Here is a 27,348-nt window from a genome sequence, read left to right on the forward strand (position 1 = left end):
AAGTATCATTAGAGGAGGTTTTGGAACATACTGATAAACTAAATAGTAACAATTCACCAAGACCAGATGATATTCACGCAAGAGTTCTGAAGGAACTCAAATGTGAAAATGCAAAACTACTAACTGTAGTCTTTAATCTATCATTTAAATCAGCTTCTGTACCAAATGACTGGAGGATAGCTAATGTGACACCAATTTTTAAAAAGGGCTCCAGAGGGAATCCCGGCAATTACAGGCCGGTAAGCCTGACTTCAGTACCAGGCAAACTGGTTGAAACTAGTAAAGAACAAAAATGTCAGAAACATAGATTAACATAGTTTGTTGGTGAAGAGTCAACATGGTTTTTGTAAAGAGAAATTATGCCTCATCAGTCTACTAGAATTCTTTGAGGGGGTCAACAAGCATGTGGACAAGGGGGATTCAGTGGATATAGTGTACTTAGATTTCAGAAAGCCTTTGACGAAGTCCCTCACCAAAGACTCTTAAACAAAGTAAGCTGCCATGAAATAAGAGGGAAGGTCCTCTCATGGATTGGTAACTGGTTAAAAGATAGGAAACAAAGGGTAGAAATAAATGGTCAGTTTTCAGAATGGAGAGAGGTAAATAGTGGTGTCCTCCAGGGGTCTGTACTGGGACCAGTCCTATTCAACATATTCATAAATAATCTGGAAAAAAGGGGGTAAACAGTGAGGTGGCAAAACTTGCAGGTGATACAAAACTACTCAAGATAAGTCCTAGGCAGACTGTGAAGAGCTACAAAAGGATCTCTCAAAACTGGGTGACTGGACAACAAAGTGGCAGATGAAATTCAATGTTGATGAATGCAAAGTAATGCACATTGGAAAACATAATCCCAACTATACATATACAATTATGGGGTCTAAATTACCTGTTGCCACTCAAGAAAGAGATCTTGGAGTCATTGTGGATAGTTCTCTGAAAACATCCACTCAATGTGCAGCGGCAGTCAAAAAAGCAAACAGAATGTTGGGAATCATTAAGAAAGGGATAGATAATAAGACAGAAAATATCTTATTGCTTCTATATAAATCTATGGTACACCCACATCTTGAACACTGCGTGAAGATGTGGTCGCCCCATCTCAAAAAAGATAGATTGGAATTGGAAAAGGTTCAGAAAAGGGCAACAAAAATGATGAGCGGTATGGAACAACTGCCATATGAGGAGAGATTAATAAAACTGGGACTCTTCAGCTTGCAAAAGAGATGACTAAGGGGGGATATGATAGAGGTCTGTAAAATCATGACTGGTGTGGAGAAAGTAACGAAGGAAGTGTTATTTACTCCTTCTCATAACACAAGAACTAGGGGTCACCAAATGAAATTAATAGGCAGCGGGTTTAAACCAAACAAAAGGAATTATTTTTCAACACAATGCACAGCCAACCTGCAGAACTCCTTCTCAGAGGATGTTGTGAAGGCCAAGACTATAACATGGTTCAAAAAAGAACTAAATAAATTCATGGAGGATAGGTCCATCAATGGCTATTAGCCAGGATGGGCAGGGATGGTGTCCCTAGCCTCTGTTTGCCAGAAGCCGGGCATGGGCGAAAGGGGATGGATCACTTGATGCTTACCTGTTCTGTTCTTTCCCTCTGGCGTACCTGACATTGGCCACTGGGGGAAGACAGGATGACTGGGCTAGATGGACCTTTGGTCTGACCCAGTATGGCTGTTCTTATTTGAATGTAATCTTTATACATTGATATTTATCTTATTTATCTTGATATAATTATTTTGTATGTATTTTGGCACAAAGACTTTCATATTGTTCATTAGCTCTACCTGGTCCCCAGGGAGAGAGGTATGGTTCAGTCTAGTACCAAGGGTTCAGTCCTGCAAGTGATGAGTGGGATTACTGGTGTATGGCAGTGCAGATTATAGGATAGGCTTTGAATATTGTATAATATCTGGGGAAGCAGGCAGAGGTAAAGGACTATATCCTTTGTGGCAAAGATGTAAAACCTCTAAATTGTAACTTCCATGAAGAAATATGGGTTATTTAGCTGTGTTTAAATAAAAAAAGTCTTATATTTGTAAACAGTCCTCCCACATCTGAATAATTCACATAAAAACCAAATATGGCACTTACATACTGTGACATGTTGCACAAGACAATTTTAATTTAGATTTGTGTCCTTTTAATTTAGTCATAAGAAGTCCAATTTTGCATTGCTTGTGCATCCCAAATTCTCTGCAACGTCAAGGAGAGTTTCTGATGTCCAAGCAAAGGAGGAGCCAGCTCTCTGCAGGCAAGATTGGCAGGCTTCTTAACATATGTTTAATTTTAGATAACCTTTATCAGTAAGTGCAGAAAGAAAATGTGGCTGGATGAAGGTGTGGCCTAGCCTAGCAGACCCTGCATTTCAATTATCAAAGCCTGAGGCTAGGTCTACACTACAGGGGGAGGGGAGGGGGTCGACCTAAGATACGCAACTTCAGCTACGTGAATAGCGTAGCTGAAGTTGCGTATTTAGGTCGACTTACCTGGCTGTGAGGACGGCGGCGAGTCGACCGCTGCCACTCCGCCGTCGATTCCGCTTCCACCTCTTGCCGCGGTGGATTTCCGGAGTCGACGGCAGAGCGATTAGGGATCGATTTTATCGCATCTTCACTAGACGCGATAAGTCGATCCCCAATAGACGTGCCCTGAGAGAGGATTTAATTCACCTAGTTCATCTCCTTTTGGGATTTATTTTAAATATCTCCCATGTTTGCAGGTAGGCCTGTGAGAGCTAGATACTAGTGAGAAGTTTTAGAGCTGCAAAACACAAGTCCCGATGTCCAACATCCTCCCTCCATAAAAGTTTGAGTGCTTTTCGTTTTTGGATTCCACCCAACCCCAGAGACAGCCCCAAGCATGAAATCTGAATCTGGCTTTTGACCCCTCTCCCCTTCCACTTCCTACAACGTCTGTGATTCAAGAGATCCTCTCTCTTTTCAACAGGTATGGAGACAAAAGGAAAGGTGTTTCCCATACCATGCTAACCTGAAAGAGGCCAACCCCTGCCAATTCACTTTGTGGAGGCAAGAAACTTATACCTAGCAGAGTCATCTGAATCTGGAATGATTAGAAAGATAATATATTTTATTGGACGAATAAAAGATATTGCCTCACCCACGTTGTCTCTTAGTAGTATCCTGGGTCCCACATGGCTATAACTACACTGCATGCCATCCAGGGAGGACGTCAGTTTCTTTGCAGGTTCAGAAAAGAGCTCCCTGCTGCCGCTTTTGCCAGACAGCAAAGTAAAAAACCGGTTTTGGCACCTATTGCGTTGAGTCATTGCGCTCTCTCTCTCTCTGCACCAGTTTCTGGCTCAGATCTACACTCTGACAACCTTCCTGCCCTCTCACTGCAACCCCCCCCCCCCCCGTGCCCGTTAGCAGCCTAACGTGCCGGGTGCACTCCCACGCTATTTTCCGCAGCTCGGGGACAGCCTCTCCTCATCTGCACCGCACCCCACCCGCTAGTCTCCCGTGACCTAAGGCGTGGCATGCCCTGGCAGGCACGCACTGTCCCTTCTCCCACCCAGCGGCCTGGGTGGAGGTTGGCCCCTTCGTCTCATTGGCTGCCTGGGGCCAGCTCTCCCTGCGGATTGGCTGCCTGCCTCTGGTAGGTAGGATTCTTGGAGAGGGGACAACTACATCCCTTTTTTGGCTGCGGGGCTCGCGCTGGAATTGCTGTTTGTGCAGCAGATCCTGTGCGCGGGGAGGGCTGTGGCTGCTGCCTGTGGCGCACCCGTGACCCGCTGCTGGCGGGAGTGGAGTTAGTGGCTTGTTGGAAAGAAAGTTAGAAGTGTGTGTGTGTGTGTGTGTGTGTGTGTGTGTCGGTGGGTGGGAAACCCGTGGGGAAAGTTTGCACCTTAGTCTCCGGAGCGGCAGCAGCGGATCATGCAGCGGGGGAGACTCACCCTCCTAGTGTCTCTGGCTTTTCTTCTGCTCCACGTGAGAGGTAAGAAGGTGGAGCAGACGCTGGGGGAAGAGGGTCGCTGCAGTGCAACTCGCCCTTCTTTCCCTTTGCTCCGACGGGGATCTGTGGCGGGGGGTTTCCTGTGGGGCTGCGCTCCCCTACGCAGCCCTCCCTCCCTCTTGCCACCTGGGGCTGGGTGCTGGGAGCTGTGGCCCGCTGCCAGCATAGACTGAACAAAGGAGCGGCTGTATTGGGGGCGGGCAGGAGGATGGTGGGGCGCCCAGACGGGAGATCCGCATGGCTATGTGGCTCTCAGGGCGGGGTTGTAGCGCAGACGGGGCAGTGCCCGGAGCTCCCCTTTGTCCATACAGCGGTACGCGCCCAGGGGGGTGGCCTGTGCCGGGACCCCTCTCGCTGTCTGCACGGGCTGGCCGCCGCAAGGCGAGAGCGAACAAAGAGCGGAGCTGCGGGGTGAGCCCCAGGCGTGGGTGTGCGCCCCGGGTCCTTAAATGGCTGGTCCACCACCCCCGACCGCAGCTCTGCCTCCCTAGGTGGGATGAGCCTGGTGGTCTGCCTCTGCTCCCCCAGTGACAGCCACCCGAGAAGCCCTCGGAGGAGGCAGCCGGATTGGAAAAACTTCCTTTTCTGCGATCGGGGGGTGCCACGTTTTAGTTGGCGACTCTTTTTTATTTTATTTTTTTGCGGTGGAATTTAATCCCTGGGAAAACTGGATTTGCAGTGATGGCGGGGAAATCGCCTTAACTGTGGGCACTAAATGTGGCGCTACTGGAAATGAGGCAGGGGGTGATGGGGGAGGATTCACCACAGGGCTGGGACATGGAAATAAGCCAGGTTTATTACGTTGGACCGGTTGGCTTGCTCATTGTCTGGTTTGGGAGAACGGAAAGGATCTGGGAGTTGTCTCTTTATGTATTGCTAGCCTGGGGAGGAGAAATGCTACATACTTGTAAGGCTGGGGAATCCTTAGCTGCCTTCCTGCCCCACCCCAACAGCGTGGAGTATCTAGCTGACGTCTTTCAGGGGAGGTAGGATGCCTGAAGTGCACATCATTCTCCCACTAGATCTGCACAGAGTGGTCCTCTTCACATTTGCCCGTTGAACCATAGATAGAGCAGGGGTACTGTGGTCACTTACAGAGGAGGTGATGTTGTCCTTTTAAAAAAACTAGTACAGTATGAAAATGTTTATTTTTTCACCTCTCACTTTATATATTGTATGTACCAAATTAGTTTCTGTGTTTTCATTAGTTTGTGCGTAGAAGGAGGGGGCTTTTCTTGAATGCCACCGGGAGTTTTGGCACAGTCAGAGCTCTAAAACAGCTTCCATTTTAGGAAAGAAAGAGGAGTTACTTTTAGTCGGAGCAACAGTTATCCACTTGCAAGTTAGCTTTGAGTTATCAGCACAATAACTATACTATGGGAAACTTCAAGGTAAACAAACAAAAACTTTGCTGACAATTTCCCTTTGATTTTAATATTCTTATGAGCAGACTTTTTTTAGCCTTGAAACTTTTGCCCACTTTTTTTGCACAGAATATTTATTTAAAAACAATAGGTTGAATGTTAGGATTCTGATGCATTATTTGGAGAAATGCAGCTACAGTAGCTAAAACTACTTTATCCAATAAGAACTTATGTAAACTCTGTTGGCTAAGGTCTGATGTGATACAAGGATATGTGATACAAATTGTCACTTACTTCGCACAATTTGTCACTTAATTACTTCTTGCAAGGATGGTATTATTTTTGCCACACCAAAGAAGGCTAGTTGATGCTACATAGTCATATATTTTTCCTGTCAAATATTTAGCAAAACTGTTAGTTTAAAATCACTTGTTGCCTCAGAGCTCCAGAGGACATGCCGTAGAGCAGGGGTGGCCAACCTGTGGCTCTGGAGCCACATGCGGCTCTTGAGAAGTTTAATATGCGGCTCCTTGTATAGGCACTGACTCCGGGGCTGGAGCTATAGGCGCCAACTTTCCAATGTGCCGGGGGGGGGGGTGCTCACTGCTCAATCCCTGGCTCTGCCACAGGCCCTGCCCCCACTCCACCCCTTCCCGCCCCCTCCTCTGAGCCTGCAGTGCCCTCACTTCTCCCCCCTCCCCCCAGAGCCTTGCCACAAAACAGCTGATTGGGAGGGAGGGGGAGGCGCTGATTGGCAGGGCTGCCGGTGGGTTGGAGGCGTTGGGAGCGGGGGTGGGGGAGCTAGTGTGGGGCTGCTGACCTATTGGCAATGTACATTGGTAAATTCTGGCTCCTTCTCAGGCTCAAGTTGGCCACCCGTGTCATAGAGGGAGAGGAGGATGTTAAGTGTTTGACAAATCTTTGCAAGGAGGTAAATTGTTCTGACATGATCAGTAACATTAACTCAGCTTGTTGTGTCCAGGGTTACAGTTCATAATGTGAATGCATTATCCCAACCAAATGAAAAAAGACACAAATAGGATCCTATTTTTTTCAAACAATACTTGTATGCATTCATGCATGGTATGAAGAAAGCTTCAGTTTTAACCAGTGTGAAGCTACTTTAAATAAAGCAATTTACATCAATTATCTAAATCACTTGATTTTAAATATCATCAGTCTAAATCAGGTGGAGGTTTTGCAAAACTAATTTGAAAACTTGTGCTCTTACAACATTAGACTAAAAATATATCCTAAATTTTGAAATGGTTTTTAAAATGCCACTGTCTGTAAGGTATCTTATTTGAATTTTCACTACTTTGTCAGTAGCAGTTCTGTAAATGTAAGGCTCTGATACTGCAAACACTTAAGCAGTTGTGTAACTTTACTCACATGAACAGTCCCATTAACTTCAGTGGGGATTGCTCCTGTTCTTAAAGTTAAGCATGAGAGTTTGCAGCATCGGGGCTAGCACTGTATTTTTTTTTATTCAACGTCGCTCTAAATGGCATAAAATCTTTGTCATTCCAAAACAAAATTGCTTTAGTGTTAACAATGTTATAAACACAGGCCAAATTTGTTTTAAAATAAGAGCCTAAAGTTAAGCTCGCATTTAGACACATGCAGGTGAGATTCCAAAGTGTGGAACTTCATAGCAGAAAAAAATCTCTAGTAGAGATTAGTAGCTGAAATTTTACTAACAATTAGAAGATTAAAGAAATAAATACAAAACAACCACCTCATTACTTTAAGACTATAAAATAGAAATAATGTAAAGAACTAGAAATTGATGAATAAAAATTGTGATTTTAACCACCCTGGCCTCAACCAGGGCCGGCTCTGGCTTTTTTGCCGCCCCAGGCAAAAAAGCCTCCGGCCGCAGCCCCGGGGCGAGGGCAGCGAGGGGAGGGCGGCCGGAGCCCTGGGAGGAGGGCGGCGAGCCCCGGCAGGGGCTCGGCTCTCCCCCCGGCGGGGGCTCGGCTCTCCCCCCGGCGGCCAGAGCACCGGGGGCAGGGCGGTGAGCCCCGGCGGGGGCTCGGCTCTCCCCCCGGCAGCCAGAGCGCCGGGGGCAGGGCGGCGAGCCCCGGCGGGGGCTCGGCGCCCCCCCCGGCCCCCGGCGGCCAGAGCGCCGGGGGCAGGGCGGCGAGCCCCAGCTGGGGCTCGGCTCTCCCCCTGGCGGCCAGAGCGCAGGGCGGCGAGCCCCAACAGGGGCTCGCCGCTCTCCCCCCGGCGGCCGGGGGGAGGGCGACCAGAGCGCCGGGGGGAGGGCGGCGAGCCCGGCTGTGGCCCCGCTCTCCCCGGCGGCCGGAGCGCCGCGCCGCCCCCCTCCAGGTGCCGCCCCAAGCACCAGCTTGGGTGCCTGGAGCCGGCCCTGGCCTCAACTGTACACTTCTTTAGTTGGTTTAAATTCAGACTGAAAAAAATGGTCAAAATACAGTTAAATTATGCATTTTAATGTTGAGAGCATGTGGATCAAATTCCCCCATGCATCATTCTGAAAATGTAATTCCATGTTAAATGAGCAGTTAATGATTGCATTTCCTTTGGGTACTATTGCTATTCGCCAATTTCTGGTGGGGGGTATCATTTTATAGAGCCACACATACTGTACTATGAAGCTGAAAATGTGCAGCAGGCTATTCTTTACCACTGTCACTGAAAAGAGTTCAGTTCTGTGACTCAGACTCTGAAGGCTTTTACTTTTTACACTGATAATTTACATAAAAGGACAACTGTGCATGCTAAATCAAAATGACTTCATTGCAGCAGTGCAGAAGTTCTTTGAAGTCATGACAGTGTAGCTTGGCAACTGTTGAACACTCCTCAGCTCTACACTGCACAGCCAGAAACAATTTCTAGATATTAATGTTTGCTGTTACTACTTTGGCATGTCACATGGGGTGGCAGCTATACTTAAAATGTTTGTCCTTGTTTGACTCTTGTTACTGTGATCCACCTACTGGGGAAGGCATTATTTGTTTGGAGGATACAGTTTAGTACAAAGCTACTGTAATTGCCATGTCCTTTATTCATTTAGTATTGCAAGAAGATGAAAGTGCACCCAGAAATCGACTAGCCAAAGACCAATAGGACAAGAGTGTGTAAAGCGTATGAGGGGAGGGAGGAGGAGGGCAAGTCACCAGGGAGTTCCAGGGGCCAGGGTTCATCTTCAGCTGGTGAAAGGGGAGGGTACATGGGTTTGTACCTGGTTGCATTTACTTTTTCCTTAGAATGTGGGAGAGGGGAACAACACTTAATCTTCCATATGAATCTCTGACTAGTGTTTGATAAATTTGAAATCCCAGGCTACTTTTTGGGAAAGGAGCAAGTGGTAGCAGCAGCAGCATTGAAGTGCTCTGTCTGCAGACTCAGACAGCACCACAACAGTTAACATTTGGAAGGTTCTTTGCAATCATAAGGAGACTGCTAATGAAAGCAGAAATTATGTAAAAGCTGGTACATTGACACTTCTCAAATATCCAGTCTTAATTCCCTTCCCCTAAGTAGGTTTCTATCATCAATATACAAAATGTCAAATGGACACTTATAAAGAAACATCTTTAGCTGTACTTGTTAAAAGGCAAAAGTCATTAGTAACTCAACTGGTAATTCACTCCACATGTTAACTGGTCTCTAGCCTTCTCACATTTTGAGTCTCTTAATAGTCTTTCTTCTTGGATCGCTGCCAGCAGTTTTATAGATATTCCTCACCCAACCCCAAATGTATGCTTATTGTGTACAGTAGAACCTCAGAGTTATGAACACCAGAGTTATGAACTGATCAGTCAACCACACACCTCATTTGGAACTGGAAGTATGCAATCAAGCAGCAGAAGAGACTAAAAAAAAAAAAAAGAGAGAGAGAGATAAAGGCAAATGCAGTAAACTAACTGTGTTAAATGTACACTACTACAAAAAATAAAGGGAAAGCAGCATTTTTCTTCTACATAGTAAAGTTTCAAAGCTGAATTAAATCAAAGTTCAGTTGTAAACGTTTGAAAGAACCACCATAACATTTTGTTCAAAGTTACGAACATTTCAGAAAAAACAATGAGGAGTCCTTGTGGCACTTTAGAGACTAACAAATTTATTTGGGTATAAGCTTTTGTGGGCTATTTCAGAGTTACAAACAACCTCCATTCCCGAGATGTTTGTAACTCCGAGGTTCTATAACTTTCAGCTTTGTGCAGGATGGCGGGTGAGAATACTTCATCCACAAGATCTGTTCACAAGAAATCTTTTTAATCCCAGGTCTTTTCTTTTGAGTAATAGAATTTTGGTCTAGGTAAAAATAAATTTTGGGGTGGGCTTTTTTGTTTGTTTGTTGGTTTTGCCCCCTCACACAGGATATCCATTGCCTTTTTTGTTGTCTACTAAATCTTAGTTGTTTGTCTAAATAAAAGGTTCCAAGTTGGTATTTTTATTAAACAAAAGCTGTTTGTAAACTCCAGAGCTTATATTGTCTGGATTTGATCTGTTGGTGTTTTAGTTATAACATTCTCTTCTCATGCTGGTCCTTTTTATTTTAATTTTAAACTAGACCATAGACATTCATTTCAACTTTTTCTTTATTTAATTTTTGCTCTAAACTAGTGAATTGTTTCACAAATAGAAATTAAACTATGGGGATACAAAAGTTATTTAATACAAAGTTCTCTACCTAAAGCTGGGTCTGCAGTTTTAAAACAGAGCATATCTAATAGGCTTGGTGGTAATGATACAGTTGTTAGTAGAGTTTAATCTTAAAGATGCCCACTCCAAAGAATTACTCTTTCAATCTGTGGCGCCTAGTGCACAAAACAAGTTGAAGGAATGGAAGTGCCAGATATCAACCCTTATTTTGTCTTCCTACTCCCTGCCTCACATTTGGGGTAACCTACATTTGGGGGCAGGGGAGATAGCATGCTTAAGAGGTGGGTAGCGGAGTAGGGTTTTGGTGAAAGGTTCTTGGTGAAGGGTTCTGCGAATCTTGTGCAAATGGCTCTTGGAAGCTGGTGAAGATGAGTCTTTGCTCAGACCCACGTTCTCAGTTTTACTTTTTTTTCCTTTTGTTTATTCCTCTTTTCTATTACACTCCTTCAGTATTATATATCCTTTCCTCCTAACACCACTCATCCACATTCTCCCTCTTCCACCAGCCCCCAAACCTATGCACCCTCACTGCCCAGCCCCAACACAACACTGTCACCCACATCTCCAAATCTTGTGCAGCAATCCTGCATCCTAGTCCCTCTTCCATCATCCTCCCTGCTAACTCCCACACATACATAGCCGTCACCGCTTAAAGCAAACCGCTCCATGATTCCCTCCCCACAGCAACTCTGCACCAAGGTTTCCCTTCTCACATATACTACAGCCCACTATCACTCTCCCCTGCAGCAGCCTTCTCCCCTCTGCAACCCTCCTTCATTCCATTCATCTCCCTGCCTTTCCCACAATGCACCTGGGAACCCCCACTGCTTCCTACAACCACTCCCTGCAGCAAATCCCTGGTTTCCTCTTGATACCATCTCTGTCTTCCACTTCACTACCACCCACGTGGCTGTGACCAGGAAGGTAAGGGACTGCAGCAAGCCCTTTTGAATGTCCCATGTCTGCAGCCAACAGTGGTGAAATTTGTGGTGGGAGTTGCTTTGCCTTTGGTGACTAATGAAATTATCATGTCAGAGGCTCGAAATTTCATCATGTTGCCTTGATCAACATGTATGCCGTATTTCACAGGCAGAGGCGCCTTCAGGCACCAGCGCAGCAAGCGCGTGCCTGGGACGGCAAGCCACGGGGGGCGGCGTGCCGGTCGCCATGAGGGCGGCAGTCAGGCAGCCTTCAGCGGCGTGCCTGTGGGAGGTCTGCCGGTCCCGTGGCTTCGGCGGCAATTCGGCGGCGGGTACGCCGAAGATGCGGGACTGGCAGATCACCCGCAGAAATGCCGCCGAACCCGCGTGACCAGTGGACCACCTGCAGGCGTGCCGCAAAAGGCCACCTGACTGCCGTGCTTGGGGCGGGAAAAATCATAGAGCCGCCCCTGTTCACTGGAGGGCTAGGGCATTTTCAGGGCCACAATGAATCCCCTGGTGGCCGCAGGCTGTATCACACTGTATAGTTTAACCGCTGCGCTTGCAACCAGATCATGCAAATTGATCTTTGAGAGTGGATGCTTATACCTGTATGGAGACACGCAACTTCATTGAGTTTCTGGGTACATGCAAGCATCTGGCCACACTGAACCTATTGATGGAGTCAGAGGAAGAGACTGGGGGATGGATTGTCAACTTATTAATTGTGGTATAATGGAGTGGAAATGAGTTAGGATTGTCTGAGTGACTTGCCGTGTATTTTAGTAGTTCATTGTAACTTTTGATTGTTTTAGTGGAATAGTATTCAGAGTGTGGGATGGTTGCTCCTGAAGAAATCAGAAGTGGCTTTCAGAGATAAGGATGGAAGATTTAAATTCACAATTGCTGTAATTTCTGGGCAAGAGCCAGTACTCAAGGTGCAGTTCCCTTGTAAGTGTTAAAATGTTGCAGTCACTTTCTTTGGGGTGGGATGTGTGTTTACTAATCACAAGACACTTCATAGCTATACAGATAAAATCTTTATGAATATGGAAATGAAACTATCAGGATCTGGGTGCTGCCCTTTGTTATCATGAACGATGACATTAAGTCATGGTTTATGACTTCTTATGAATTTTGGAACAGCCTTCCGAGGGAAACGGTGGGGGCGAAAGACCTCTCTGGCTTCAAGATTAGGCTAGATAAATTTATGGAGGGAATGGTTTGATGGGATAACGTGATTTTAGTCAATTAGGCAATAACAGCCATCGCTGGCAAAATGAGGGTCTGGCTAGAGAATCTTGCCTGTATGCTCGGGGTTCTGCTGATCGCCATATTTGGGGTCGGGAAGGAATTTTCCTCCAGGGTAGATTGGCAGTGGCCCTGGAGGTTTTTCGCCTTCCTCCGCAGCATAGGGCAGGGGTCGCAAGCTGGAAGATTCTCTGCAACTTGAAGTCTTTAGATCACGATCTGGAGACTTCAACAGCAGAGTTAAGGGAAAGTGGGGGGGTCAGCTTTTGTGGCCTGCATCATGCGGGAGGTCAGACTAGATGACCATATTGGTCCCTTCTGACCTTAAAGTCTATGAGTCTATGAGTCTTACCACTTGGTCTTTAAAACATATGATGTTCTGTTCCCTCTCCCTAGCAAACATGGGAAAGACACTGAAGTGTACAGGAGTATAAAATATTCTTTAGTGGAATGATAGGCCATCCCAATAGTTAGCTCTCTAGTGAAGAAAAATTGGCATAAACCACTCAGTGTGAGTTTTATTTTCCTATCTGCAACAGTATTTGACAGTCTCATTCTGTTGTATGGTGTCAGGAAGTTAACTGCCTGCTTGGGCCAAACATTCTTCTTTTAACTAACCTGAATGAAACTGATTTCAGAACTGTTTATCTGTTAATTTCCTTTGTAATTGCCACAATTTGTCAAGCTGTAGAATTCTTATGAGTAGCTTTAACATTCATGTGAGGAAACTGCTGATGCCTGAGATGCATAGGGCTAGATACGCATGAAGTACTTGTGAGAACACTGAAACTTGCCCCTAAACTTCTCTGTCCTGGTTTGAGATACGTGCTCTGTTGCCATGAAAATCTCATGGGAATAATGTTGTCTGCTTGTGATCCCCACATGAGGAATACAACACATTAACATTCCTTGAGGAATGGGTAATGGTCCTGGAAGCTCTGTAGTTCCAGATATTTGTATAATTTTCCTAAACAGAAATGGAAAAGAGTATTGCTGTAACTGACAAGGTTCTTGTTGCCTTAAAGCCAGAAATCGTCAATGAGTAGCATAATAAAGGAGGCTACTGATAACTTAGCTTTGGAAAGGGCAGAATGAACAATGAATTGACGTTGACAGTTTCTTCTTTGGTGGTGATGGGATGTGTGGAGGAATGAGAACTTTCTGGTAAGTGTATCACCGGTTAAGGAAACCTGATTGTAGCAAGTCCTGTTCATTGTTTATCACAAGTCTTTGTTGGGTTTGTAAAAGTTTAAAATACCAGTCCTTGGACAAGTTAAACTTGGAAGCTGTGTGCTGTAGATGATATAAAAACTGTGAAGGTTTGTTTGTATGTCTTTTGGTCATGGAAAATGAATGAGGCTATTATAGACTTTCAATAGCTGGATTTTCAAATGCCAGGGGTGGAATTTTCAAAGGAAACTAAGGGAATTAGATGCCCAATTTCCATTTAATTTCATTGGGATTTGGGTGCTGAATTCGCTGAGGTTTTTGAATGTGTTTATAAATGATGCAAAACCAATATAAAAGAATATAGGGATTTCCAAAGAGCTCTAGATTTGAAAGTCTCTTGCTCTTGCAAATCCTGTGACTTGGATGCATTATAAAAGCACTTGGTTTTGTGGACTTATCATTGTTGCTGGTATTTTCCTACTTATTAGCAACATGTGGTAACTTCTTGGAAAAAATCTTTCCACTATATTTAATTCTTCCCTGCAGAAATTGGGGATCATTCCCTGTACATCAGCTGTAGCCAGTACCTGAATTTGAACCACTTTCTAAATGTAAAGCTAACTTTTTCTTGGGCGAGGAGGGGCAAATGACAACATTCAGCTTTTTAAAGCAACAGAGAGTCCTGTGGCACCTTTAAGACTAACAGATGTATTGGAGCATAAGCTTTCGTGGGTGAATGCCCACTTTGGTAACTGTGACACACATGCTCCCTGTCACACATTCTCCCTTCTCTCTCCCCACACACTTCATTTGAAAAGTGGCTGGCAATCTAGTAGGATGCTCATGGAACAATGGGATTGAGAAACCTGCATCATGTGACATTGTACCTGCCCCATGAGGCACTGCAAACCCTTCCCAAAACATCCTGCGGCCAGTTACACAGTGGGATAGCTACTCACAATGCACTACTCTCTGTGTTGATGCAAGAGCTGCTAGTGTGGATGCGCTCCGCCAACACCAGGAGCATAGTGAGGGCATGCAACAGCGCTTTAATTAAAGCGCTTTAATTAAAACGCATAACTTTTGGCAACAAAACTCTTCAGTGAAGACATAGCGTTAGCCTGACTGCATTGTGGTTGTGACCTAACTTTATTACTAGGGGATACTAAGAGCTGGGTAGTGCTTCTCTGGAAGGAGTGAACTTCCAGTGTGCCTGCTTTTTGCACATGCAAATACCTACATGTGCTCTTTAAATAGTCTTACATTAGACAGTGTTGGAATGTCCCCTGTGGTATTCATTGTGGGATGTAATAGTTGTATATGCTCTCTGATTTTACACTATGTAACAGGGTGGATTTGATTTAAATCGTGATTTAAATCACTAGTCAGGAAGACTCGATTTAATCATGGTTTTCTACATAAAAGTGCATTCTTGTTGGTTGTTATAACCTTAATACATATTCTTCACAACTCAGAGATAGATGTAGGCTTCATTTTTAGAAGGTACACACTATACATTTTAAAACATTTATTTTGAAAACTTTTCAGATTAGTTTTACAGCTATATCAGAAAATGAATGATTGTTTGGTTATTTCATTTACCAAAGGTAATTGAAGCAGATATTTATGAAGTCACGGGGAGGTGAAGTATCTCCAATTCAACAGGTTAATCATTAATATTTGGAGGATTTTCTTGCCATGCTGTATTAGGAGGAGAACATCACCAGACAGACATTTAAATTGTTTTATTTAACTAGAACAATAAAGTTAATTATTCTGGATTTTTTTCTTCAACAGCAAACATATCATATTTTAACAAAACAAGCATATGTCCCTCACTTCTCACATTTATCTCCAGACTTCTCCTTGTCCAGCTCTATTCCACCCCCAACAATCTTCTATTCATTGAACTTTTTGAAACTTTGCACTTTTAGAGAGAGGTAAGGAATTGACTCTGTGTACACAAATTGCAGAGGGACAATAGAGTTGAGGTCTGTTATTTATCACCTTTATATATTATTTATTTATTTAAAACATTTTTGCTGTTAACAAGCATGTTGCCTCTAGAGACACCAATGCACAGTTTGAGAACTGCAAAACTAAGCACCTCTGATGGTATCTTCTAGACCAGGGATCGGCAACGTTTGGCACGCAGCTAGCCAGGGTAAGCCCCCTGGTGGGCCGGGCCTGTTTGTTTACTTGTCGCGTCTGCAGGTTCGGCTGATCGCGGCTCCCACTGGCCTGGGAAGTGGCGCGGGACGAGGGATGTGCTGGCCGCTGCTTCCCGCAGCCCCCATTGGCCTGGAGTGGGGAACTGTGGCAAGTGGGACCTGCGATCGGCCGAACCTGTGGAGGCGGCAAGTAAACAAACCTTCCCGGCCCACCAGGGGGCTTACCCTGGCAAGCCGCGTGCCAAACGTTGCCGATCCCTGTTCTAGACTGAGCACTGAGTCCCATTGGGTAGATAGAAAGATTAACCTAAATAATCTATACAGAAGCCTGGGGAACCCCATAAGATTGGTTCCCTAATCCATGAACTAGTGGAACTCATTTACAAAACTTTTCTTAAACATTACATGAATATATTGTCTCATACTATAGAATTAGAATTTATAATCCCTATTCCATGATGAGATACCTTTGAGCTATAATGTATCTTAATTAAAACTATCTTTAGATAGGTTTTTACTCAACAAGCATTTTATCAAAAAAAATCCAATTTAAATTAAAAAATCATTGATTTTTATCCACCCTGCTATGTAAAGTGTACACACTCATGTTTGCATCTGCAAAGTGCACTTTGTGTCTGCAGTTTTGTGTTCACACAAAAGGAAACTGGGTAGAGGCCATTGTGAAAAATACATTCCTTAAGCTTTGAAAGGCTTTATTAAAAGTTGTCCATTTCAGTAAGCAAGTGAGATGTTTTGCCGTTGAGAATGTCCTGATTGTGTGAGGTGCTCAGATGCCATGGCAATGAGTACATTATACAGTAGCGTCAACCCCAAGCCTTCACTGAGTATAAGAATTTATGTAGAATAGAATCAAGTGTGGTAAGCTCACCTTTGGGAGGAATAACTTTCCCAGAAACAAACATGGCAAACATTTTAACCCTATGCTAGCTGACTGAGTGCTCTGAGACCATACTGAGGTCCCTAGGGGAAAATAGTCACCTCAGTTCTGAACCTATGTCCTTACTGACCCTAACCTTGTGGAACTAAACTGTGGTATAGAATTAGTTCTGGCATTTGGGTAGTGATTTGAAGGTTGGACACTGGATTTTGGGCCTTAATCTACCCAGCCCAACTGACAGGGCTGGCTCCAGGCACCAGCCCAGCAAGCAGGTGCTCGGGGCGGCCAAGGGGAAGGGGCGGCATGTCGGGCTGTTCGGTGGGTCCCTCTCGGAGGGAAGCACCTGCCGCTGAATTCCTGCCAAAGAAGAAAGCGGCGCGGTGGAGCTGCCGCCGGAGTGCCGCCGATTGCAATTGCGTGCGTGGTTTTTTGTTTGTTTTTTTTTTTTTCCCCTCGCCGCTTGGGGCGGCAAAAACCCTGGAGCCGGTCCTGCCAACTGAATGGCTTCAGAGGCGGCGCCCAGATTTGTTGTTGCTACGCAGCAGGACTGGTTTTGGTTTCTGGATAACAGCTGTCATTAGTCTTACTAAATGCTGAGCTCCTTGTGCCAGATTCTGTAACCTCCTGTTTACCCTACTCTTATGTACTCTCAGATGTTCATCTGGTGATTCAAAGCACTCTAACTCTTCATTCCTAAACTAAATGCTTCTGTCAAGCCATCCACATTATTAGCACCAGAGCTTGTTTTGTTTGTGATGCAAGCCCTCAGTGAATAGGTTTCTCTTGTTACAAAATGTGCCACAATTCCTAATTTCTCTATCCAGTCTTGAATGGATATTAACGCAGATCGACATAATTTGTGATGCATCCCCTGAGTTCCAGCATGCACCACAGACACGTGGAAACATGAAATTCAAACTAGGGTATGTGTGGGAGAAAAGTGGCCTCTTGAATGGATGTTCACGTCTGTCAAAGGATCCTGTGTACATTTTCACTTCTGTTCAGTGGAAGGAATGGTCTGTTCTGAAATTCAGCTTCAGGAGCTGAAAAGTGATAATGGACAACTGCTTATTTGCTCCTTGTTTAGGTACCCCATCACTTAAAAAAATGTCATTGCTACCTTGGAATGGGGTGTCTAGAAACCATTCTTTTTGCATAAAGGCCTGTTGGGAGACTTTTGTATGTGAACAAATAACCTTGGTAAGTCAAATACATCTTCAGCAATATGAAAGAAATGTAAGTTTCTCTTTTTTACTGGTCCTAGAGGAAGCTTAACTGTCATGGTCACCAATGTTTTCTGACTGTAAACATGCTAAATCCAACAGGACTGAATATGCAGCAAATAGCTGCCTTTTTTGTATTTAGAAAATCTTCACTTCATATTCTGTCTGTATCCTTGTCTCATACTTAGAATTTAAGCTCTTTGAGGTAGGGTCAGTCTTCTTTTTGTATAGTACCTAGCACAGTAGGGTCCTGGTTCATGACTGGAGTTCCTAGGTGCTACCACAGTGCAAATAATTAATAGAAAATAAATTTAAAGATTTGATATATGAGCAAAGTTTTGATAGGTGAAGTCTTGTACGAGGGTTGCAGACTGAAAACTACAGTACAGGATTTCAGTTCTGAAGATTTCATGGTATGCTGCTGCAGAGCTAATTATAAGCTGCTGCTTGGCAACGTCTGTAAACATCTTGTCACAGTTTTTGCCTGATCAGGACTGGTGCCCACAACTCTGCCCAGAATGAGATGACTAACGCAGCTGCAAGTTCTGCTCCTCCCGCAGTGAGTCATCATCACATTCAAGTTTCTCTGCTTAAAACTTAAAAAAAGAAGTTTTTGCAGAGGTATAAAGGAAACATAGATTTAAGAGGAATAAAGAAGTTTTCACTTTCTCCTGCGCTGCTTGTTAGTAAATTGTTTTTCTTTTTTGGTTCTAGCTGTTCGTGACATTCACTATTTTGGGGGGGAAAAAAAAAAAAGACTGTCAGAATGTGGGATATGCAGTAGATGTTTTTAGTCTTGGATCACTGTATGTTGACAGGAGGCAAATAACTGAATTGGAAACAAATGCCAGTGAGCTCCGAACAGCAGTTCCTAGGTTTAAACTTCAAATAAAAATAAAATTGTGCAAAATACTTTAAAGTGTTGCTTTTACTAATTGCATATGTGCAGACCTACCTACCATGGCACTAGTCCCTCATGGCTGAGTAGCAGATATTCCCATCCTTCTTATAGGTCCACTGAAGGAGGGGGGAAAATGGAATTATTGGTGGGGTATAGAACTTAGCCAATTAGTTCATTTTATCATCCATTTATCATTGTGTTATTTGGCGTTATGGTTAATTCATATGCTATTTCATAGATACTCAATGTATGCTAAATAGATTTAAATTATAGGATAATAGAAGTGTAAGACTGACAATTACACCTCTACCCCGATATAACGCGACCCGATATAACACGAATTCTGATATAACGCGGTAAAGCAGTGCTCCGGGGGGGCGGGGCTGCGCACTCCGGCGGATCAAAGCAAGTTTGATATAATGCGGTTTCACCTATAACGCGGTAAGATTTTTTGGCTCCCGATGACAGTGTTATATTGAGGTAGAGGTGTATTTAGGAGTTATGAATGTGTGTTAGGTATACAAGTAAAGCATGGCAGGAATACAAGACCTATAAGCTGAGACCTGTAAATTTTTAGCTTAGTCATACTAGGCCAGGTTTAAGAATGCTTGACATTAGTGGGTGATCTAGGAATAATCTTATGCCAGGAAGGTCACAAGATCACTATAAAAGATGTGCTCGATGTTACAAAAAACTAGATTGCAATACACTGCAGGGTATTGTTCAAGATCATGAGACACCGGATTGTTAGATCATGGAATGTCCTGTCGTGACCGCAGCATACATGTTGTGCATAGATGCTAATAAGAATAAGCGAAAGTAAGAAACAGCCTATGACAAATGGGGCACTTCAATATTCATGGGGTATAAGGAAAACCCTCATGCATCTGCATAAGGTGTTGGGTGTGATCAGAATAACAATATAAAAGAGGTTCCCTGGTTGGGTAAAAGTTGGGAGACTCCCACTGGAAACCCCAGCAGGAACCATCCCTCTATTGACAATAATCTGTTGAGAGGTCCATCGGGGACCTTAGGATATCTTTGAGGATGTGAGTATGACTACAGCCTTAGTCATTGCATGGGTTTTTGTAGGATTTATATATGTATGGGTAATTGTAACTTTATTGCTTTAATAAAACTTGTAGTACAGATAAGACTTTAAACTTGTGATTGTGTTTGTGGTCACTATCCTTGGACTTTGTGTGTTCCTGGAGTCTCCAAATTTGAGAAAAACACCAGAGGTGATTGAGCTTGAAACTGTAGCAACAGCAGCTGAACTCATGGTAGCTTAATACAAAATTACTAAATTCAATTTAAATTTAAAAAAAGCTACAGGAGAATAGGAGTGATATTAAATATAACTATAGGGAATTGTGTAACCTGCTTGGGACAAGCTGTTTTACTCTCTGTGGAGATGCATCATAATACATCCTCAATCTCAGCCTGTATTCTTGCTCACGACCAAAGCAGGAGCTCCTCTAAATCAGTTGTCTCATGCCAGCTTCTGCAGTGGAATGTAGTTACCACTAGCTCTAGCTGTCATTTCCTTTCCCACCCCGTTCAGTGAAGAAGCTTCCATGAGTCACAGCAACAGAGTTCCATTTCAATGTCTGGCCCTCTTCAGTGGCCTTCAATTCATCAGCCCTTCAAAGCTTTATATTTGCTCAGAAATAGCTTTTGCCTACCTAGTGCTTCAGATGTTATATTTTTAAATTTATTTTCCCAGCTATCTCCAGCAATTGGCATAGCCTGTGTCAGTCAGGGCATCAAGGCTGGCAGCTTCTGCTCTTTTAGAGGGGCTAGGTTTTTTCCCCCTAGCTTTCTGCTCATATGCTTGAGAACACTTGCAACTCATGGATTTGTATATTGTGTGTATGGAGAGGAGGTAGCACAGCAGTTTCAAAAAGTGCTCTAATGCTGCACTATGCCTCTCATAGACAGACATAATTGATGCATTCTTGATCCTTATGGTTTCCAGTACTAGTTGCTTCAGAGGAAATTCCATGAAATGCTATCCATGGACAATTATAAAATAACCTTTTTTTCCTCCATTTGTGCTGGGAAAGAAGCTTGCAATCTTCTCCTTAGTATCTGAACCTCATCCCAGTCATTCATAACTCTCAGCTCAGAATTGGAGTATTGCAGTGCATTCACCACTGGGGCCAGATTTTCATTTTGAAAAAAGGTTGACATCTGGGGATCCTGAGCTATTGAAAATCTGGCCCTAAACAGGACTATATCTGAAGACCTCTCAGTAACTTCAGTCAGTACAAGATAAGACTTCCTGCTTTAAGTGGTTACCCAGAGCATATCATACATGCCCAGCAGTCAAAAAGAGGCTTCAGTCTTATTTGTGGGTGATGTTTACAAGTGAAAATGATAAAACCTTAGCATTACAGTACTTTTTTGGATCTTGGCTCTCTTAGACTGTGTCTCCCCCTCATGGGCGAACCACGGCAGAGGCAATGAGCTGAGATGCTCAAACGAACAGTTCCTTTGTGTTAAATGTCAGGTGATGGCGGAGGCAGGGAGCTACCAGTGAATAGTCCTCTTCTCTGCAATTGGTATCTCCCCTCCAAATATACCTTTTACTCCACCAAAGCCTAGATTTAATTTAACTATTCCTCATGTGATGCTTTTTGTGCTTCACATAAAGTGTTTTAAGTTTTTTGCCTGTCTGGGTTAGGTCCCATTTTCTGGCTATTTTGACTTTCTGCGTGCCCATTGGAAACAGGCCAGTTTATCTGCAGACCCTAAATGGAAGAGATTCTCTTTGCAAGATGGATAAGCTTCAGCCTTTGTAATCCACTTTTATGCTGAATTCCTAAGATGGTATGGATGCATCTTGCATACCTTTCTAAGGTGGTGTGAGTTCCCGCCGAATCATTCTGGCAATATGTCTCATGTGCACGCCCACTCCTATGAAGTAGTTTTTCCATGAGCTGGGTGTTTAAAAGGTCCCATAGCATTTTTCAGGAGTGGAGTAAAGGAAAGTGGGTAGTGAGAAGATCCTCTCCTCTCTCTGCCTCTCACCCCTGTGGAGACTTGGAATACCTGCCTTGGCTGTGCAAGAGCCCAGCCACAAACCCAGTGCATTCATTATGATGGTTATCTTCAGAGAGCAACTACAATTAAGAGCTTTTTTCTTCCACCCCTTCAGATTGCCTATTTTTGTCTGTTTCAAATGTCTTCTGTTCTAAGGCTACGTCTGCACTAGGAGCTGGGGGTGTGATTTCCAGCTTGCATAGACATACTCGTGCTAGCTCTCATCAAGCTAGCATGCTAAAAATAGTAGCCTAGCTGCGATAGCATGGCAGCAGGGAGTGGTGTGCCAAGTACATACTCCCAGGGTCCAGGGCAGCTAGCCTATGCCACTCCTTGCCGCTGTCTGTGCTACCGCGGCTACACTACTACAGTAGAACTTCAGAGTTACAAACACCGGAGTTGTCTCTCGCTCCCCCAGTCCCTGCTCACAGCACTGCTCTGTCGAGGATGCTGGCAGTTCTCTCAGCCCTCCAGAGACACAGTCCTTCCTCCCAGGGCTCCCAGCAGAGAACTGCCCTCCTCTGCCCTGCAGCTCCCTTTTGATATGGGCCTGCTTGGCCCTGATGGGCTGCTCCCTTCAGCCCTTCTCTGATTGGCTGCCTCTGGCACAACTTCCCTAGGTTGACTTTAAACCCTTTTCTGCCAGTGATGGGTTGTCTGCCCCTCACGGGGAAGAATGCATTTACTCCATGGAAGACTGTCTGACCTTACTGAGATTGTCTGCAGATAGGGCCCTTATAATAATCCCATATCCCTTCTCTTCTAAAGGAGTGTTTTGGGGGGAAGCACTTTTGCTTCCTGCCCACGGTACTGAGAAACTCCCTCTATTTTAGCTGCATGTGGGGCAACATTGATCAGGATCAGAATGGCGTATTTCAGAGTGAGAAAGGTCTCTCCTCATTCTGCTGCTAATTTCTGGCTTTTTTTGTGTGTGTGTGTGTGTGTGTTGATAGGTGAAGACGACTTTAACTTAGAAGATGCATTAGGCCCCGGTAAGTAATATGTTCTTGCAAAAATCCCTTCTTGTGCGATTTTTCTATATATAGTGTTTAGCATTAATGTTAAAACATAATTTAAATGCTTAGGACCAGATTCTGACATCCATACTGAACATGCGTAACACCTTTCTCCATGAGTAGCTGTATTAACTTCTCTGGCACAATTTAAGGTATAAGGTGCTAGTTAGTATGACTAAGAGTGTACCAGAACCTGGACCACATAGAAGTAGAGCAACCTGCCTGGTGGCAATACTTCAATGTTTAAGGGCAAATCATACAACTATAGAAGACTTAAAAAATTATTGGTCTAATACTTTCACTTATTTTAAAAGGAAATCTGTTTAAACTTGTTCTCTAAGTATCTTTGTGCAATGTATTCATCAGCAACGTTTCAATTTGTATTAACGTCTATGTCCTTGACATACCAGAGCCTACAAAGAAGCCTGGTTCAGCTACCAAAAAGCCGGAGTTGGGTGAGTAGTGATTAAGTTGGCACATAATGCATCTTACGGTAAATGCTTTATTGTGATTTTAGATGTGTACTTACTGACAAAGAATCATGGTTACACATTGCTGTATATCTGAGATAAATTATCCCAATGTGTCTTTTTTTTTTTTAAAAGTGCACATTTCAGGCCTCTTTGGGGACAAGCTGAGGATCAAATAATAGAACCAAGCTGTCTTTAATAATACAGTGACTCCTCACTTAACGTCGTCCCGGTTAACATTGTTTCGTTGTTACGTCGCTGATCTATTAAAGAACATGCTCGTTTAAAGTTGTGCAATGCTCCCTTATAATGTTTGGCAGCCGCCTGCTTTGTCCACTGCTTGCAGGAAGAGCAGCCCATTGGAGCTAGCTGGTGGGGGCTTGGAACCAGGATGGACCAGAAACCCCCCATCAGCTTCCCTAAGTTCCCTGTGTGGCAGCCGCCCAGCAGACGATCAGTTGCCGGGCAGTTCAGGTGTCCCACCCCCCACTTCCATGTGCTGCTCCCGCCCTCTGTCTTGGAGCTGCTCCCAGGATCCTCCTGCTTGCTGTGCAGGGAGTGGGGGTGGAAAGAGTGGGGCTAATGTCAGGGAGTCCCCCTCCCCCCGCTCCTTTACCCCATCTCCACAAAGCAGGGGCAGGGGACACCACAGGGCTCAGGACAGAGGGAACTGCTGTCTCAACTTGCTGATCTACTTAAAAAGGCAGTGTACTTAGAATGGTGTCAACGTACTTAAAGGTGCAATGCGTGTCTCACTCTCTCTCTCTCTCTCTCTCTCACACACACACACACACACACACACAGTGTGTGTCTCTGTCTGTCTCTCTCTCACACACACACATGCACCCCCCAGCACTTTGGAAAGTAGAGGGAGTGGTGCGCTCCAGTGGGATAGCGTAGGTTCATCATCATGTTCCGTTTCCACAGGCAATGTTTGCAGGCATTGCCATGCGTCTGTTGTGTCTCCTCCCTCCATTTGTGCTGCCTTGTAGAGTGTGAGGCTACATTAACAACAATGTGTTAACCCTTGAGGGCTCAGCCGAGTGCTAGTTCATCATTTAGCAGTAAGGTATTCCCTGGGAACTATCCCACCCTCTTCCACCCTCTGACTCCACCACCTCAACCAAGCTTCACAATCATCATTGCTGTGTACAGTATTAAATTGTTTGTTTAAAACTTACACTGTGTGTGCGTGTGTGTGTGAGTGTATAAATATATATATGAAAATTTTGTCTCTGAAACCTAACCCCCCCATTTACATTAATTCTTATGGGGAAATTGGTTTCGCTTAACATCATTTCGCTTAAAAGTAGCATTTTTCAGGAACATAATTACACGTTAAGCGAGGAGTTACTGTAATAATGATTTTTTTAGGCTTTAGGCAGTGGCATGGCAAAACTGAGTTATTGGCTGGCAAATCTTTTGGTGATGTCATACATACCTCAGTCTGCAGGGAACACATTTGTCTCTGACATTTGCTGAACCACCACATTGAAATTGTATTTTACTATATCTCAGGGTTAAATTGTGGCTTAACTAGCATGGTGGAATAAGAGCATAAGGACACCCTAGCACCTTTTTGCTGGCTACATGCATTGCAGATAGTAGGGAAAGCAGGCTACACAAAGCTACTACTTCTCCCCCCTAACAAAGGTGGGTGAGAGGGGCAGAATATAGGCTTCACCCTCTCAACCTGCTTGGTGGCATAGCTGTGCTGGGGATATATGCTGCAACAAATACAGTGCAGTTACTGCCTCCCTGGAGTCAAGGGGGAAACCAGGAGGAGGGATACTGAGACTGAGTCACAATCTCCCTCTTTTGCTTCTTTGGGGGCAGTGCAACAACACGCTGTCCCTTGCTCAGGACTAGATGTTAGTCATGATCTAGTCCATAATCAGGAAAACAATAATTAGAGCCTTCAGAATGTGCATTTAGATTTATCAGTGAATTAAAAAAAACTCCATTAAAAGAAGTCTCTTAAAAACAAATGCACATGCAGCCTCATTGGGGTTTTGTACTAGCTAGCAAAATGGGACGAGCAGGATGGTCACAGCCCTAAGATTTGCTCGCAACCCATGAATTAGACTATAACAATGCATAATAAATATGTAGCTCTTGTATATCACTTGTCATCAGTAGACCTCAAAAGTGCCTTGCGAAGGACATCTGTGTCATTATCCCCATTCTACAGATGGGGAAGCTGAGAGCTTGCTAAGCACTTTGAGGTCTACTCATGAAAATGTAAGAGCTGGGTATTATTATTCTGAGTTGTTAGAGCCTAGTACATGGGTTGCGGGCAAACCTTGTGGCTGTGACCACCCTGCTCATCCCATTTTGCTAAATGGAAGGGGGATCCTCAGAGGTAAGTAGGGAATCCTACTAAGTAGAACCATGGAATGTTAACCTGTATATTTTGTATACTGAAGCCTTCATAATTAGAGTGTCCTGCAGTGGGCCCTGGGGGTTGCCTGGGCAGAGCTCATTGCAAGATCAGGTCTAAAAGATATCCAAGGAACAACTTCATGGCTTTTTAAAATAGGGATGATGGCATTAGATTGAGGTGAGTTAGAGCTTGTAGGACTACTGGAAGAAGTGAATATCAAGAGGGATTTGATTAAAGTGAGGTCAGTGCCACGCACAGAAATTGATGTAGTAGAATTTGGTATTGAGGATCCATGAGTTTCTGCTGTTGAGTTAGAGGCCTCGTTTGAGTGCATTAATGGCTTTGGGTTTTTTTGTTTTTCCAAATGTCTTTTGATTAGTTGGCTTTGGGGATGTTTCATCACCTTATTTTTTCACTAGATAGCACTAATTGACTAATATACCATTCCTAGAAGTGGTTGTAATTTGAAAATATTACCTTTCTAATCACTCCCTAGAAAGAAGGGGGGAGGGGGATAATATGCTCTTTATGCCTGGAAGTGGGAGTCTGTTGTCAGAAAGGAAGCCTTTCCCTTTCCTCTGGGATAATCTCTTTGCAAAGTCTATAATGTATTTCAGCTAAGTCACATGAGCAAACTGCAATATCCTTGCAACACTCTCACTAGTGAAGTGGAACATAGTTTGGCAGGTAGTGTCTGTTAACTCTTTAAATTGCTGAACAACACCCATAAAAGCTGGTATCACACTAGCATTGCTGTGCTTCAGCATTACTGGCAACTGTTGGGAAGGGGGAAGCTTGTCTGTGGGAACTAACAAAGGGCACAGAATTCCAGAACTGTAACAATGTTTGTTCCTTTAGTTCATTTAGTCATAGAAGAGGCATGGTGTTATACAAGGCCATGAATGCCTCTGTTAGAAGGATCTTGGTCAATTATATGCAAGTATTGAAATCTGTAAAGTTATTGCCTGGTTAGGATGCAGGCTCTTTATGTGAAAAGTTGCTCAGGTTATACATCATGGTTTTCTAGGACATTGGATACACTTGTGACTTTAAATCTTTAATTATCACTACATCAAAATGCTCAACCTTACTGTTCAAATTTCATGACATTTTAGGGCATTGGAGTGGCAAAGTAAATCACCATATTTATTTGTTTCCTTTTTTCTTTTACTGTTTCTTGTAAATGAAAAAAAAAAGTCTTCATTTTTATAGAATTGCCAGTCAGAACAGATGAACTGGTGGCCTTTATTAGTTAATTGCATGTTTGTAGAATCAACTGTGTGTGTAAGTTGTATGCATAGTACACACTCCATGTGCATTTATTGCTGTGTGTATATATAAATAAAATGAGATGAGGTTGTCTTGGGGTCTTGCTAATTTTAAATGTTCATAACTAGAATGAACTCAAAATGAACCGATTTTCTTCTTCACATGGATTGATTTATTTTTTTTGAGACTGAGACCTACAAAGCTGCCAGTCTGAAATAAATTCAGTTCCATAGTCTTAAAGTTGATGCATACTTGATGCTAGCTACCTAGTTTTAAAAATTCCACGTTAGTGCCCAGGCCTGCTCCCCATTCTATTCAATAGGAGTTTTGCTATTGACTTCAGTGGGAGCGGGAGCAGGCCCTAAACTTCAGACACACAAATCGAAATGAGGTGTGATAGTTGGAAATAGAAGGGTTCGCAAGAGATTCTTATTTACAATCTTGAACACAGTGGATGAAGTCAGCTGCCATAATATTAGTAAACATAAGTTATGGAGGGGCTTTTGGGGGGTGAGGGGAGGAAGACAGAGAAACATGGGAAAGGTGGGTATAGATTATTCAGCTTGTTTCTGCACTTTACTCATTTGCAATTTTAACTCTTTTTCCCCCTAACAATATTTGTCAATAGATGACCACCCAAAA

The 27,348-nt window shown here is 43.9% G+C and overlaps 1 long non-coding RNA gene across 1 annotated transcript; it reads left to right on the forward strand.

The window, feature by feature from the left end:
* The first annotated feature begins 3,679 nt into the window (after positions 1 to 3,679).
* Positions 3,680 to 27,348, forward strand: LOC113406203. The gene is made up of 4 exons (XR_003369687.1): positions 3,680 to 3,975; positions 22,522 to 22,560; positions 22,995 to 23,039; positions 27,335 to 27,348. It is a non-coding gene; the product is annotated as an uncharacterized LOC113406203 (long non-coding RNA).

Source organism: Terrapene carolina, unplaced genomic scaffold (genome assembly GCF_002925995.2).
Source record: "Terrapene carolina triunguis isolate 2854851 unplaced genomic scaffold, T_m_triunguis-2.0 Scaffold23, whole genome shotgun sequence".
Lineage (NCBI taxonomy): Eukaryota > Metazoa > Chordata > Testudines > Emydidae > Terrapene > Terrapene triunguis.